Raw genomic sequence first — 12484 nt, 5'->3', positions numbered from 1 at the left:
ACTTAATTGTGAGTGCCAGCTAGCTCAGAGGTCACTAGAAAGTCTTGAATTCACAAGAATGGATTAGTTTCTGACAACCGCATAAACATGACAACTTTGTTTCCCAAGAAGAAGAAGTCAATCTCTAGACTCGCGGAAACAATAGATAGCTATTTTACTCAGTCAATCGTGCATGCTTCGTTTCACCAGAGGTGCTGAGAAAATAGAGAGACAGGCGTTTTCAATAAAAAGTATTTATTGAACAGTCTTGCTTCTCAAGCATAAGAAATGTACTGCTACAATCGTAATACTGGTTATAAAGTACAGGGCATATAATACGAAAAGTATTATAAAGTAGTACTGTAAAAGCAGGATATGGTCTGCCATAAATTGCCTAAAACTTATAAAATAAATACAGTGATAATATAAGGACTAAAAGTACTCAACTGGTGCTTCTAAAATATGCCTACCCCGGTGTACCTAACCTAAGTCTAGTACGAGGGAAGGAGTAAGTGAGGAGTAGCTTAAGTTTAGTATTTTTCTGCCAAGAATCAATCCAAGAATTCTCTAAGGGTCTAATCAGCTACGTACCTTGGTTTAAAATGAAGGAGGTCTTGTATCTCTCTTAGGACTCGATTTCCCAGCAACCCGCAAGGGTAGCTTGGAAACACTGGAGCTGGATCTCTCTGCAGGAGAAAAGACAGTCTCTCAGTGAGTCTGCTGGAGAGTCTGTTTCCTTCAGCCCTTGCGGCTGCAGGGCGTTGGGCAAGTAGATAGTCGATCTGCTCCAAACCACTGTGTGTTTGACTGGGCAAATCTAGGCATATTTATACTTTGAAGGTGCAGAGTTTGACGTGTGATTGGACTTATAACGTCAAAGACTCAGTTCTCCGAAAACTCCACGATTTTCTAGATAAATTAGTATTCAGGAAAGGGGAGGTCCCTGGCTGCTGAAGGCGGGTTTTTCTAAGAAAATCGCTGTTGATTCTTGGAACTTAGTGGAAGTAGCCATGCCGTATTTGGGCTGCATAGGCTGTCTAAATATGGTAATGACTTCTATGCCTATATATGGATTGGAAAATGTATACCTATATAAGGGGATGAATTGGGAAAATATACACTAGGGTCCTAGATTAATTTACAACAGATCGATGTAAAGAGGAGCAGGCTGGGTGACAACGAGAGAGAAGTCAGGGGAGGGCACAATCACTGAAACGGGGTATGACTTATGAGCAGAGTCCACAGACTAGAAAGACATGCTTACCCAGGGCGTGGGGTGTACCAGGCGCAAAGCAAGCTGTGGGAGTTAAATGCATCACTTGCGCACATCCTTTTGTTGCACAACGGCAAATGCTGACCTTAAAAGAAACCTAGTATGTGTGTGGTGGGCGGTGGTGGGGGCGCGGTGAGAAGATAATAGGCGTAATGACGACTGACGAGCACTGCTTAAGTAGGCACTCTATCAGAGACTAGTACGCATCAAATCAGGAAGACCCGGGCCACATGATGCGTGCCAAGTCACAAAGCAGCAGCAGCTAATATTCAACAGGAATGGAAGCAGCATAACTAAGAACCAGGGGGACTTTAGCCGCGCGGATGAGGTCAGGAGTCCTGCGGAGAGTGTCAGGCGTCTCACTGAGAAAAAAATGAGCACGGAATCGAAATCAGTGGTGTGCGTGCACCACTGATGAGCGGGGATGAGGGAGCCTGTTGTCTGTGCCGCGCTGATGTGCTTAACAGACACCAACGGGACTGGGAGGAGCAAAGGCAGGACATGCGCCCACCTTTGCCCATTTGCGTGCTGGCTTTCAAAATGTTATTTTATTTTTTTAATAAAAGGAGCAAGCAAAAGCCAATCGCAGCCGCCGATAGCTTAAGCACACGTACAAGCGTGTAGTTCGCTTTCAAAACCCCCTATACGAGGTCTCGTGCTGCGCACTGCAACGCTAGGCGCTAGACCTAAAAAGGAGGGACCATCCACATCTTAAGATCTTCCTACACTTTTGTCTCTGTAAGACCTGTAGGACGGTAAACTGATTTCCCCAGCACTCAGCCACCGCTAACCTCACTGGCTTTGGAGTCGGTCATGCCCCTCCCACCCCAAATGCTTCTTCTAACTAAAATTCTAGTATATCCCAGGAAAGTGAAGCAGACACCACCTGGAGGGGCCAGTGAGGGCACAGTAGCAATGTGTTGCTGTCTGTAGTCCTTGGTTTGTCCTCAGTCTACCTGCCTGGGTTCTGGTGCAAAAGACATTCATGAGGAAGAGATTGCATCCTTTGACAATGTCTCCCAGGCATATAAGATGTCTAGTACCACACCACATATCTAGGTGTGCTGCCAACAGGATGTTCATCCCAAGAGGCCAGTTGACTCAAGAGTTGTGCTTCCGTGTTTAGAGGCAAGCACTAAGTCGATGCCCCTTCAGCATGAGTATACAGAAAGAAAACCAAAAATGTAGGGAAACTGCTTGCAGCTGTAAGCCTCACAGACATCAGTATATCTTAGGTCTTCTATCACTGTCCACCAATTGGAGATCACAAGCGCTTCTCAATGGGTCCATATTAGATTTCCCCACCCCCACCCCCAAAAGGGCACATTCAGCAAAGTTGCTATTCAGGGCCAAGTACTCAACTGGACTCCCTCCTAACGGTTTTGAAGTTACCCAGTTTTTGAAAGCTCTTCCAACTCACCCTGGAAAGATTTGATATCAGATACCTTAAGACATACGCCAATAAGGCACATAGCAGGTCCAGGTCCTGGTTTATTTTTCCAAGCATAGACAATTCCGGAGTGCGAGAAGCTGACCTGGTATAGGAAGTCCACTAATTAAAGTGGGCACCTTGCAGCAGTCCAGACAACCCTAATGGTGATTTGAGAGGTCTAAGACAACCACAGAATAATGTAAATGGTGACTGTGGAGAGCAGCCTTCAGGCTTAGTCTTGGAGTGCAAAGCAACTTTTTTTTTACCAGAATGCAATCTTATAGAATAGATTAAATGAAAGGGAACCACACAAGGTATTCATAAAAATATGTATTTATTAGAATATATTCTCTAACTTGTTGCAGTATCTCCCACACAGATACACAAAATACTGTAGCAAAGAAATCACAGTAAATAACACTAACAGTGGGCCAGGTGGTGGCAAACCGTATACTAAATAAGTGGTATAAGAACTAAGACTTGAGTCAGGATGATGTCGAGAGGATGTAGAATTGCTGGGACCCCAAGGAACCCCACGGAGTGTGTGTGCAGTGTGTGAACACAAGTGCATGCTCCATACAAGTCTATTAGCAAGTTACGTTGGATTTTTAACGATTAGGGACCCTTCCCAGTGGACCTCGAAGAAACACTGTGGAAGATCAATCAATCGAGGCATTTATATAGCGCACTACTCACCCGGAGGGTCTCAAGGCGCTAGGGGAGGGGGGGTCCGCTACTGCTCGAACAGCCAGGTCTTGAGCAGTTTCCTGAAGGCAAGGTGGTCCTGGGTCAGGCGGAGGTGGGTCGGGAGGGAGTTCCAAGTCTTGGCGGCCAGGTAGGAGCAGGACCCTCCTGTGGTGGCTCTTTGGACCAGGGGGACGGCGGCGAGGGTGTGGCTGGTCGATCGGAGCTGGCGTGTGAGAGCGTAGAAGTTGAGGCGGCTGTTGAGGTATGTAGGTCCTTGGTTGTGCAGGGCTTTGTGTGCGTGGGTGAGGAGACGGAAGGTGATTCTCTTGTTGACCGGGAGCCAGTGCAGATCTCTTAGGTGTCTGGAGATGTGGCTGCGACGGGGGATGTCCAGGATGAGTCGTGCTGAGGCGTTCTGGATCCGCTGGAGTCTCTTCTGGAGTTTAGTGGTGGTTCCGGCGTAGAGGGAGTTGCCGTAGTCCAGTCGGCTGGTGACGAGGGCCTGGGTGATCGTCTTTCTGGTCTCGGTGGGGATCCACCGGAAGATCTTACGTAGCATGCGCAGGATGTTGAAGCACAATGAGGAGACGGCGTTGACTTGTCTGGTCATCGAGAGGGAGGAGTCCAGGATGAAGCCCAGGTTGCGTGCGTGGTCTGTTGGTTTGGGTGCGCTGCCTAGGGCGGGGGGCCACCAGGAGTCGTCCCAGGCGGAGGGTGAGGATCCTAGGATGAGGACTTCCGTCTTGACTGAGTTCAGTTTCAGGCGGCTGTTCATCATCCACTTGGCTACTTCTGTCATCCCTTCGTGTAGGTTGGCTCCGGCGGTTGCGGGGTCGTTGGTGAGGGAGAGGATCAGCTGGGTGTCGTCAGCGTAGGAGATAATGTTGAGGTTGTGTTGGCGTGCAATGGCTGTGAGGGGGCTCATGTAGACGTTGAAGAGGGTTGGGCTGAGCGAGGAGCCTTGTGGAACGCCGCAGATGACTTCGGTGGCTTCTGATCTGAACGGGGGAGGCGGACTCTGTGTCCTTCCGGCGAGGAACGTGATGATCCATTCCAGTGCCTTCTCCTGGATTCCGACGTTGCTGAGGCGCCGCACTAGGGTGTGGTGGCAGACAGTGTCGAAGGCCGCGGAGAGGTCTAGGAGGATGAGGGCCGCTGCTTCTCCATTGTCGAGCAGGGCTCGGATGTCATTGGTGGCTGCGATCAGGGCGGTCTCTGCTGTGGTTGGCCCGGAAACCAGACAGAGGTCGAGGGATCCGTTAGTCTCGAGGAAGGCGGCCAGCTGCTTGTTGACGGTCTTTGCGATGACTTTTGCAGGAAACGGGAGCAGCGAGATGGGGCGGTAGTTCTTTAGGGCGCTGAGTTCGGCGTGCTTCCAGCTATCCGGGAAGGTAGCGGTGTCGAAGGAGGTGTTGATGAGGTCCCACAGGTGGGGTGCGATGACAGCGTCGGCCTTGTTGAAGACGTGGTGAGGGCAGGGGTCGGTCGGCGATCCGGAGTGGATCGAGTTCATCGTGCGGATGGTGTCTTCGGTGTTGATCGGGGTCCAGGCGCGGAGGGTGGTGGTGGGGGGCGGTGGTGGTTCAGTCGTGGCGTGCGTCGGTTGGGTGCTGAAGCTGTTGTGTATGTCCGCGATCTTGTTGTGGAAGTAGGAGGCCAGGGAGTTGCAGAGGTCTTGTGAAGGGGTGATGTTGTTTCCGGCATTGGAGAGCTCTTTGACAATGTTGAAGAGTTCCTTGCTGTTGTGTGCGTTGTTGTCCAGTCGTTCCTTGAATGCAGACTTCTTGGTGGCGTGGATCAGTTGGTGGTGTTTTCGGGTGGCGAGCTTGAGGCAGCCATGTTGTTCGGTGTTGGGTCTCTGCGCCAGGCTCTCGAGGTCTCGGCAGTTCTTCTTAGAGCTCTTGAGTTAGTCAGTGAACCATGGGGCTTTCTTGCTGCCGGGTCTCCTAGGCGGGGTCTTCAGGAGGTGCGAGGTAGTCTGCGCAGTCGCTGATCCACTTTGCGAGGTTGGTGGCCGCCTGCCTTGGGTTCGTTGTGCTATGGGAGGGTTCACGCTCAGGGAGGTCGCAAGCTGGTCGGCTGTGATCTTGTTCCAGCTTCTGCATGCAACCTGTTGCTGGTGGTGGTGGATCGTGGTCCTTCTGAAGCTGAAGTGGACGCAGCTGTGGTCCGTCCAGTGGAGTCCGGTGGCGTGGCTGAAGGTGATTCCTTGCTGGATGAGAACACGGGGTCGAGTGTGTGTCCGGCGTATTGGGTGGGGGTGGTCACCAGCTGCTTGAGACCGAGGTTGGCAAGGTTGTCCAGCAGGGTGGTGGTGTTGCGGTCGTTGTTCTCCAGGTGGAAGTTGAGGTCCCCGAGGAGGATGTAGTCAGCGGAGAGGAGGGCGTGTGGGCTGATGAACTTGGCGATGTCTTTGCTGAATTGTGTGCATGGTCCCAGGGGTCTGTAGATGAGGGTGGTCTTGGGGTTGATGTGGATCTGGAAGTGCAGGTGTTCGGCAGGTGCGAGGGTGTCGTCGGAGTTGGTCGTGATGCGGATGGTGTTCCTGTGGATGATGGCGATGCCTCCTCCTGTCTGGTTGACGCGGTCCCTACAGATGATCTTGTAGCCGTCTGGGATGGCGATGGCGAGCGCTGAGGAAGCATTCATCCAGGTTTCCGTGAGGAAGGCGACGTCTGGGGCTGTGGTGTCGAGCAGGTTCCAGAGCTCGACGGCGTGTCTGTGGATGGAGCGGGTGTTGAGCAGGATGCACTTGAGGTGGTTGCTGCTGTGGCTTGATCGATGCAGGTGTAGTGCAGGTCCGGATGCAGGTGAACTTGCAGGAATGGCAGCAGAAGGGTCCGTGGGTGCGTCTCGGGGTGGCCCGGTAGCAGCCCGGGATTCGACCGGCGTTGAGTGCGTAGAGTTCGGTGGCGTCGTAGGTTCGGTGGGTGGGTTGGGGTCTGCGGGAACCAGGGGTCCTGGCACTGGGTGCGGTCCAGGCGCGGATGGGCACAGACAGGCTTACCTTTGGCGCTCAGTCGGCGGCGCTCAGTCGGTGGCGCAGTTGCTCTGGGGGCGTCAGAAGTAAGGAGCCGGTAGGGCGGGTCAGCTGGGTGGCGGGAGCGTGGGCGGCCAATGGGCAGGAGGGGGGCGGAGTCGGCGTAGGAAGACAGCAGGATGGAGCGCCACACCACCTGTGGATACCGAAGTACCCAAGTTACCTATCCCAGGAACGACGGGTGCATAGGTGTGAAGTGGTATCCGAAATCACAGTCGAACCCATTGGAGGACATCAGGAAAGTGCAGCAGCTTGAAGAGAAGAAAGTGTGTGGGAATCCAAAAGCGGATTCTGGATAAAGAGTACCTGAAAGCAGAGGGGACAGAGTCTGGGTCACTTAGGAGTGACCAGGGGCTTGGTAGACAAATGCCCACCGATGTCTGGTGCTTTAAGATAGTGGACGGTGATCTGGACTCTGCAGCCGTGGGGATCAGGCGATGCTGAGGACAACCAGGAGCTGGTTACGAGCTGTTCTATGAGGGATGTCTAGTGCTGAGGAGTCTGTGTCCGGCAGGAGCTCCAACAAGCCTTGGTAAAAGGAACTCATGAAAGAGGTCAAGATTTAAAATGAAAAGGACCTGCAGGGTCCAGGAGACTCACCACAGTCAGGGGACTCAGGGCAAGCCTGGAGCAACAGGAGAAGCCCAAAGACAAAGCACTGGAGTAGCAGGAGGACCTCGTGCAGCTTTACAAAATGACAGGCCATGGAGCTCACAGTGCGATGAGGGCAATCTTTGTAGGAGAAGTTGCCAGAGGTTGGGGCTACTTGGAGCCCAATACACTTGTTGCATAATTACCAACAAACATTTGCACTTGCACAAGTACGCAGTGCACAGGGGTTCAGGTATTGCAGCCCCCACAAGGGATAGTGGCCTCAAACTCTGAGAGGTCAGCGCAGGTCTCAAGGGATGTAGAAACCAACCTCTTGTGTTACAAAACCCTTCGGAGACCGTAGGAGCTCTGGATCAGCAGACCGGTCAGCAGTGTTGGGGTGCCTGCGAATGCAGGGGAGCTACTCCTTCACTCCAAGGGAGATTATCTTCAGGTGTCTTGGATGCACCACAGGTCCTGCATGGATCCTGTATGGTGCACAGGCACAGACAATGCAGCAGACAGAGGGAGATGAAGTCAGGCCCAAATGAAGTCCAGAGTGCCCAGACAGTCGAAGTTCAGTAGTTTCAGTTCTGTATCTTGTTCACGAGGAATCTGAAGTCCTACAACCAGGTAAGCCCTTAAGTACCCTAAGAAAGGGTTGGTATGATTCAAGGGAACCCTCCCAGGGGAGGGTTTGGACAGGGGGGGGCTACTCCCAGGCCCTTTTGGCCTTTTTCCAGTTGCGCGCCAAAGCAGGAGCCAATGGCTCCCAGGACTAGTTTGAACTGGACTACGCACAGGGACACCAAATGTTCCCCTCATGCAGACTTCCAGATGATGGCAAGCGCACCCACCCAGCCCCAATACACCAAACACCAAATCCTGTCTGGGAAGTGGTCACACCTCCCTGTAACCAGGATGCATATTGTTCCACCTTCCTCTGCTCGAGCTTGGCTCAGCAGCAGGAGGGCAGAAACGTGTTTCTGGTCAGCAGCAAAAAAAGTTCTGTCCGGGACTAGAAGGCTGGTACCGGGAACACAGAGCCCCTCAGAGGGCGTACCCAGTAGGTGGAATCATGCCTCCCACAGTGGTTACCGGTGTAGGGTTATGATTCCAACATGTTTGACACCAAACACGATCAATTTTGTTGCAGTAGTTTTCAAGATTGTCATTGTGCGGTCATGTAATGCCTCTCTAGATTAGTATATGGCTGCTACACAGACAACCTGGGAGCATGGACTCCGTAGGCTGCAGGGGTGTCCTGCTCATGCAGGGGCACCCTCTCACTTAGAACCAAGCACCCTGCCCTAAGGATTGTAAAGGCCTGCTACAGGGGTGACTTATAGGTTTTAAGTGCCGTATCCCTTAAGATATAGGTTTACTCTAAGTGGTGCAAGCACCAACCTACACAGGCTGCAGTGGCACACCTGTAGTTCCATTTTGCATGGTACCTCATGGGTGGCATAAAACATGCTTCAGCTCATGGGGGGCTTCTGGGGTACCTATGCCCTGGGTATCATAGTTGGGACTGACCAGGGTTCCCCAGTATCCATTCTGGCGTTTACTTCACTACATAACAGTTTAGGGATAAAGCAGATAGAATGGGGTCCCGATTAGCAGGATCCCAGTCAGACTAGTCAAAAACAGTCATATCAAGCAAAACGTGGGGGTAACCATAATAAGCAGATCCTACTTTCCTACGGGGAGGTCAAACTGTCTGGAAGGGGCTCATAAAGTCAGGTATTTAATTAATGGTATTACCCACCACGTGACGTACCCTTAATGTGGATGGGCTCTGGAATCCAGTTCAAAATCCAGAACAGTACTGAAGCTCTTGGCCTTTCCCCAGCTACTGTGAGCAAACTCCTCACAACGTTGCCCTTACCTGGGAAATCTACCCCTTTTCCAATCTGAGACATCTCCAGTTCCTATACAAAACAATGCCAGAGAAATACACAGGGAGGCTAGGCAGTCCTTTACTAGCCCCGCCACATCCATAAGGGTACACCTTTAAATAAAAGATTAATTGAAATAGTGTTGGGCATTGATTGTCCATGATATTTGAGGATCCTGCTGTGAAGTGATGAGGACAGCCTGACTGTTAGCAATGTTGGGGAGAGGTGGTGCAAACAGAGCACATCACATGGCTGTGTGGGTGGCACAGTAGCCTGCAAAGGTATGAATGGGCCAGAGCAATCATGGAGGTAGGGCCTGGGGACTCACTGGAAGAACAAGAGCTAGCTGCTAGGAGCTCTAATAACTACTCTTCCTAATTTATCCATGAAATACCCCTGAAATTTTCAGAAAAGTATTTATTTTCTGCTAGAGACTTGCCTCGTTTTTTTAAGGTTGTAGTCTACCAGACAGCCTGGGAATGCATTCAGCCTGCTGCTTTACATTGTCTTTGCAACCAACATGTTCTTGTTTTCCATTTGCTGGTTTGGGCTCTCCAGGTTTACCTTTTCACTCCGAATACCAAAACCGTATTTACCAGTATCCTTCTGAGGAGCTCCCTTTCTGTAAACGGGCCTATAAATATTGTTCCTCTCTCATCACGTTTCCTGTGCATTCAAAGATGGGAGTCTGGCTGAGTCTTCAATGGAGAGTGGCGTTTACTTTTCGGCTGACTTCAAAGTGAGCGTTTTTAGGAAAGAGGAATGCAGACTGCTCTTCCCGTGGAGTAGGGGTGTCATGGTTCTTTTAGATAAGAATGCGTGATCCTGGGTAATTCCCTTTTTATGCATAATGAGCCACCAAACCAAGGCTTTAAAGTGGGGATAAAACTAGGATGATTGTAATAAGAAGCTTCTAGCACACTTTACTAGTGAGAAAAGGGCAAAATAAAGAGGAAATTAAAAGCCAGTGCCCCACAAAGGGCACTGGATTGTGTTTTTGGTCGCAAATGTATTCAAGATTAAATTTTCAATGGAAGGTGTGATAGAATGTAGCTCGTTTCACAGATAAGATCGGATATTCATGCTTGCTTAACAGGACTTTTTGAAATGTGATTTCCATTCTTTAGCAACTATATCTTTATTACATAGGGCTACATAGAAAGATGCTGTTGTAAGACAGCACTATAAAAAAAGCAAAACAAATCTGCCTTTCCTCCAAAAGTTGATGAAGATTAGCATTAAATTAACAGCTAATTGGCAAAAATAGCGACATGACCAATAATAAGAAAAAAGGTATTGTTTAAACAGTGTCTTCAAAACTTTCCATTTAGCGCCATTACAAAATGCTGCAAATTTAAAATCTTAGACAAAACTGGCCCATTTACTATACGGATCCACAAAGACTATTCTGGATTGACCTTCACATAGCTTACCACCTGCTGATCACATGAGGATAGAATTAAATTACATTTCTACAGGAAACTTGCTTGCGCTGACCACAAACTGCTTTTTTGTTGTTGCTATGATGCTGTACAATACAACTAAAACACACTGACAAAGTCAATAAATAGATCTCACTTAGGCAGACCTATTGGTATTGCCAATGTTGGTCTTAAATTCCCTCTTAATCATTAGTAGAATCAGGGGACCCCACTCAGTCATTGTTGGAATCTAGGGACCACGCCCTAAGCAATTTCGATTAATAAAACTGCAAAACAATACGAAACCAAACATTCAAAGAAATATACAAGCGACTGAACCTTATTTAATTCCCAAACAAAGAATTACAATTTACATGGGAAGGGTGCTTTTCTTAATTCAATTGAGGCGGTCCATTATTAGTTACTATATTCTGTCTGTTTCATGCACAGTCCCCCAATCAATCTGAGGATACCAACTTAATTTCTCAACTCTAATTTTAAATTGTCACATTTATAGAAAGTTTTCAATCTTTCAATTTGACATGTTACTTCTTTATTTATACACACTTTATTAGTATTATTTAATTTTCTAAGCAGCCGCGGGGCCCCAGAGTAAGCATCGCCGAAGCTCAATGGTTAGTTGTGTGCCAAACAAGCATGGGGGATTTTCAAAAGAGTGCTTAACTCACAAGCCAGACACTTCACAACTTCGGACACCCTTAAAATATACTTGGATAAGACAGGAAGGGAAAATTAAAAGAAGGACAATGTAGATACAACGATACTAAACACTACACTGAAAGGAAGAGAAGGCCCTGCATATTGCACAACTTATTTGAGGGACTTTAAACTTGAAAGCTTTCGAGCCCAATTTTAAGCAAATATTGATGAAATGTGCACCCAGCACAAAGGTCGACCCTTACTTAACCGAGCACAATGCATTAGATTATTTAACAAGGGCACAGTCGAAAAGGACAGCGAAATGTGCGGCTTTTTAGCCCAGTTATGAATACAGTAAGGAGCGGTCTCCGACAAGCATCACCTTCTCTATAATAACGAAAACACGTCTCTAAAGTGAACATTTGTAAAGTAAGAGTATCACAGGTGATAAATACGTACTTTGCTAGATGCAAACTGACGTATATTTTTAACGCGGTGATTGTCCTTGGGGAATTAAAAAAAAATAACCTTCCTCAAAACACAAATCGATTTTTGATAAAGATCACTTTTGCTTCAAATGATGCCAAGTTGCATTTCAATAACGGATACCCTAAAAATTAATATATTTTCTAAACACAATCCTGAAGCAGGTCATTCAACAGTGTAAACGTGAAGCAATTGTGATTTACAGTTTTTTAATAACATACAAAGGGCAGGGCTGCTAAACGATACTGGCTGTGAGCATATCTTTCAGTGCTGAATACGTGATGCTGACTCATCGAATAAATACACAAATACTTAGAAAGAACAACCACTAATAAGTTGACAAGAGTACTTAATGTCGACTTACCGTTAATTTTGCGCTACCAAGGCTGAATGACACAAAAGGTGGGAGCTAGGGGCAAAGGATGCTGCTTGCAACAGTTACCTTTGGAAAAGAACGTCAGAGCTACAGGAAGGGTACGAATGCGCGTGCGTCGGTGTTTTATCGTTTTCTCGCACGCCTGACTGATTACGGAGCGTGCACGCGTAGCCATACAGAGTGCGGAGGATGCTTTGACGTAAGACAAGTTGAGCACGTGGGCACGGCCGTAGTTTCGGAGTCACGTCCATCTTAGGAACAGGCATAAAATAAGCAGTCTTTTTCTTCAACCAACGATGAATATTGCTAACATTATGCCTGAACTTAATGTGGCGGCCGTGTTGTCGCTCCCGTGGCTTGAGCCAGCTTTAGCGTGCGAGTATTTCTTTAACAATTGATTCGTGAACGCGCATTTCCTGATGATCTCAGACCTGCAGAGCTGTTTGTAACGGTGTCGCGCCTCCTCGCGCGCATTCAATGGTCGCATTTGTCCTAGTAGAACGATGTAAACCAATCTTCACAAAATGGGTTTAGAATAACCAGGTAAAGTTGATAAGAACTAAGAGCATCGTTTGATGTGCGAATAACGGTAGGCCAGCTTTACGGGTTTTTAATTGGGCATGAGGATTTTGGCAAACACT

The 12484-nt window shown here is 48.6% G+C and overlaps 1 protein-coding gene across 2 annotated transcripts in view; it reads right to left on the bottom strand.

Annotated features, from left to right (window-relative positions):
• Window positions 1–11991, bottom strand: part of LOC147684809 (actin, cytoplasmic 3) — a 72371-nt gene extending 60380 nt beyond the window's left edge. Inside the window, exon 1 of one of the 2 annotated variants that reach the window (XM_086940674.1) lies at window positions 11832–11991. The gene's annotated coding sequence lies outside the window, so the exon portion shown is untranslated. The remainder of the gene's footprint in view (window positions 1–11831) is intronic. The other variant, XM_086940673.1, reaches the window with a different exon arrangement.
• Between the last annotated feature and the right edge of the window lie 493 nt (window positions 11992–12484).

Source organism: Lissotriton vulgaris, chromosome 10 (assembly GCF_964263255.1).
Source record: "Lissotriton vulgaris chromosome 10, aLisVul1.2, whole genome shotgun sequence".
NCBI lineage: Eukaryota > Metazoa > Chordata > Amphibia > Caudata > Salamandridae > Lissotriton > Lissotriton vulgaris.
This window is presented reverse-complemented; position numbering and strand designations above follow the sequence as displayed.